The sequence below is a fragment of the Etheostoma cragini genome, chromosome 4, assembly GCF_013103735.1.
Source record: "Etheostoma cragini isolate CJK2018 chromosome 4, CSU_Ecrag_1.0, whole genome shotgun sequence".
Classification (NCBI taxonomy): domain Eukaryota; kingdom Metazoa; phylum Chordata; class Actinopteri; order Perciformes; family Percidae; genus Etheostoma; species Etheostoma cragini.
In genome coordinates, this window is record NC_048410.1 from 22,758,757 (window position 1) to 22,762,794 (window position 4,038).

The 4,038-nt window shown below is 39.0% G+C and overlaps 1 protein-coding gene across 5 annotated transcripts in view; it reads left to right on the forward strand.

The window, feature by feature from the left end:
* Positions 1-4,038, forward strand: part of si:dkey-166d12.2 (rap1 GTPase-activating protein 1) — an 89,011-nt gene that overhangs the window by 27,403 nt on the left and 57,570 nt on the right. The window lies entirely within an intron of this gene.

Genomic DNA, 4,038 nt, shown 5'->3' on the forward strand with positions numbered 1-4,038 from the left:
TTGGAAAATGGCTGCAATGAAACAAAGAGTGAAAAATTTAAAGGGGTCTGAATACTTTCCGTACCCACTGTAAATGAAGTAGATGGAAGACAAGGAAGCAGAACCATCTTACCTTCTGACCTGTAGTAAGTCTAAATAGTATCGATACTTACAATCTTCTTTCCCAGGTTCTTTTCCTTCTGTCTGTTCCAAAGGTTAGAACTGAGCTGGGGAAAAAGGCGTTTCAGTTTGCTGCACCCGCTACATGGAACAAGTTCCAGAAATGGTCTCATTGGTCGCTTTTAAGAGGATGCTGATTGACTTGGAGGCAGCCACATCTGGCTGGAGATGTTTTGTCTGATGTGTTTAGGATTGTGGCTGACTTTGATAGATTGACTGTTTCAGTTGTTTTATGTTTTTAGTGTTTTTGTGTGTATGTGTGGTTGTGCGGCTGCTTGTTTTGGCCAGGGCACTCTTGAAAAAGATAGATTTTTCATCTCAAATCTCAAAAAATGAGTGTCTTCCTGGTTAAATAAAAAAAATAGGAAGCAGAAGAGGGAGGCAACGTGCAACCTATTCAACTGGCTTCATGGCGGTGCATGGTGGTTGATATTGTTGAAAGCATTAATGCTGCACAAACCAATATTTCTGTATTAGCAACAGATCAAATTACCACTTGTACTGTGAAAGGCGTTGTCTGTATAGTGACAAAAATAATTACCGCCTAACTCTGTAGTTCCTATAATCCCTATGGAGTGTTTAATAGGGGTGGGAATCTTCACTAGGATCATGATTACGGTTATCCTGTTAACAAATCAAATCGATTTGATATCATGCGACCCCTCCTCAGTATTATACTGTATATTGCCATACATGGTTTTCATAGTTAAATTCAAGCAGTCATATATGAATGAACTCCCCTTTTAATTGTATCTGCTACTTTTAGGAAATGTCTATTTTGAGAGCAGAGTGTGAACACAGACAACAGACACAAGGCAAAAAAGTAGCAGCTGGAAAATCAACAGGTAACGGTAATCAGTAGGCAATTATCGATTATGGTCTGTCACTGCATCAATGCAGAGTTGCCCAGGTCCGCATCGCGATGTATTGCAATGTTTAATTCCAACACCCTTAGTGTTTAAGCATCTTTTGGCTCATTGTTTTTGTTTTTCATCCCGTACCTGTGCTGTTTTGATTAAGCCTTCCTGATCACATCAGCGTGGTTTCCAGCCACAACTCCTGCCTATCCATAAACGATAGACAAACATAGTTAGTAAGTCGTTGGTGAAGGCAGTGGTCCATTTGGCAAGCTGAAGAGCCAGATGTTTTCCATAGAAGAAGGTGGAGAAGAAAACAGATCTTTAAGGAGAGCGAACATTCACAGAAAATGTTTGCCTTTGGAATGACCTCTCTGGGAGTTCAAATCAACTCAACTTGGGTGTTCATGTGGGACCAATCAATAAACTCTAGCGCAGAGTTATAGTAACTGTTTTGTAGGAGTTCATCCTTTAACTCTTTTCAGGAGTTAAAACTGAACTATTGTGGGAGTTCAACAGTAATCCCAAGTAGAGTAAATTAAAACTCTAACCTTGAGTCAATTTTAATATGAACTCCTTAATAGTGTTAACAGTCAACACTTAAAGTATGTCTTATATACACTTATATAACTGATATAAAATAAAAAGGTTTTAGGTGAAAAAACAATACACCACATTATTACATTATTACTATAAATATGTATTTGTATTGACAAATCCATACAGTGTTTAACAATCCATGCTACACAAATACTTACTTGTGTAACAAGTTATATTTGTAATAAAAGTGCTTTCTTCACTGAAAGTGTTAACATTTTAGCAAACATTCACTTTTTAAAACAACATACAAATGTGAATCACGGCCATAGGACATTTGGGCATCAAACGATTTGAAACGTTTTAATCTATCCCTTTCTAGAACCTAAATCTTCCTTCACTCATTTGGAAAGCATGAACATGGTCATGGAAACAAGTTTCACGTTCAACCAAAACAAAAAAATCGTTCCCATTGTGCAAAATGATAGAGATTAATTTACTGAACACTGGCATGTTTTTATCAGTGCTTGTGCAAACATAAGGGCCAACACGCTCTTTATCTCCACAATTCAACCGCTTTTGAATTTAAGCATTTCCAATGATAGGCTACTACAAACTTTTAGGTTTCAATTGTAGAAAGAACTACAGTATTGAGTACACCGCTTCCCAAACGTTTGGCTGTGATGGAAGCACACTTTGCTGTGATTTGACACTGAAGGGCCTGCTTCAACATTTTGGCAGTGTGCTGAAGTAGAGGGTGTTTCATCGTTTAAGCACTGAGAGTGATTGTGCAGTTGAGTGTCACAGTTGGAAGGGGTTTCATGGGGTACATATGTGTTGTCAGTAGGATCGTGTATCTTAATTAGATGTCTTCTAAATCCAGAATAACTTCAAAATTGCATGCAACATCCTTTGACCACATTTTATTCTCAGATTTTTCCCAGGATACATTGCATGAATTAGTTTGAGGTGTCTGAACAGAAGTAAAGCTGTGTCAGAGGATGAATCATAAAGGACACATCTCCACATGTTTGCTGCTTTAGCAAATTACTGCTGGTTTAACGTCTTTGCTCTTAAGTTGTTGTGGGACTTGAACAGCTCATCAAATGCGCCCAGGGATGTAGAAGACTGACATGGAAGACGCTTTCTATCCCAGATCCTATCCTATTCTATCCAATGTAGAAGCTGAAAACCTGTGCTTTGAAAGTCCCTGTGGGCAGCAGATACTGCTGGGTGTTTCCTTCAATCGCCATGAGGTGTTCTGTAAGCCATTAGTTAAAAAAAGTGTGTGGACCTCAAAATTTGAAATTGAATCCTATTGTTTTTGACAAACCTTTTTGAAATGTAACCAAATGATCAGTAGCCTCTCCAACGCTTCTGTTTTTGGGCCGCTATTGGTTGAGGAGTTAGCAGATGGAGCAATGCAAGAAGAGATGCCATGTTGGTGTCCCACTCGGAAGACAGGGCAACACAATGTACTTAAGAATGCATTTCTTCCCACTTCTCCCTCATGGAGGTCGATGTTACCTGTCTTCTGCTATTCATTTAATCTCTCAAACATCGCTGCTTAGAGTACGCCAGTCAACACAAAGTTGTGCTGGTTACGTTGAATATTTCCACTTAAAAGAATGGATGGTTGGATGGATGGAGAATAGTTCAGCTGTATTTCAGAGTCAAACGGTCACAGAGCTTCAATGAAGAGTTGCAACAACATGACACACAGCGTATAAGATGTAGGTGATAATGTCAGACAGGACTGTCAAACTGTATGTCCAGCTGAAATCCAACTTAGTTTTCCCTTTTTGTAGTAAAAGTAATGTTGAAGTGTTATTCAAATGTATAAAGAGAAAGAAAGAAGGTCTTTATAGCAGTAATGCTCTTATTGTAGCAGTTACATTTTTATATATATGTATAACTGTTATAGTAGCTGGCAGTGTCAGATTCTTCAAACAGGGCAGATTTTAGCTGTTTTTTCAGGACAGATGTCTCTCTGAGGGTCCCGGCCTCTTGAATGACTTTGTCTTTAAAACTGGTGTTCCGTTTTTCCAGAAACCTGGAAGCAGTCTCTGCTCCAAACATCATCAAGAAGTCTTGCAAAATCTGATTGAAAATGTAAAGACCTTCATTAAAATAACAAAGTAAAGCAAGTAGACTGCATGAATGTTTTTTTGTATTTTTTGAATTCACACTTCTTACTTACCAGTCCCATAGCGTACAAAAAACGAGGAAACATTTGAAGTGTGTCTGCTGATTGCTGTGGGTCATGGAGCATCTTTTGCTGATAATGGAATGTAACTTTCATCTTCTGGAGGAATAAGTCATGGTCAGTGATGTGCTGATGAAGAGACATGGCCTCCATGCATTCATCTCCTGTTTGCTGGTCATTTATGGATCCATGTGGGACCTCCTTGTTACGGGGTAGTGAGGATTGGACCCAAAAGCAGAAAGGAGGACGGCAGACAGGCAGATGGGGGTAAACAGGAGT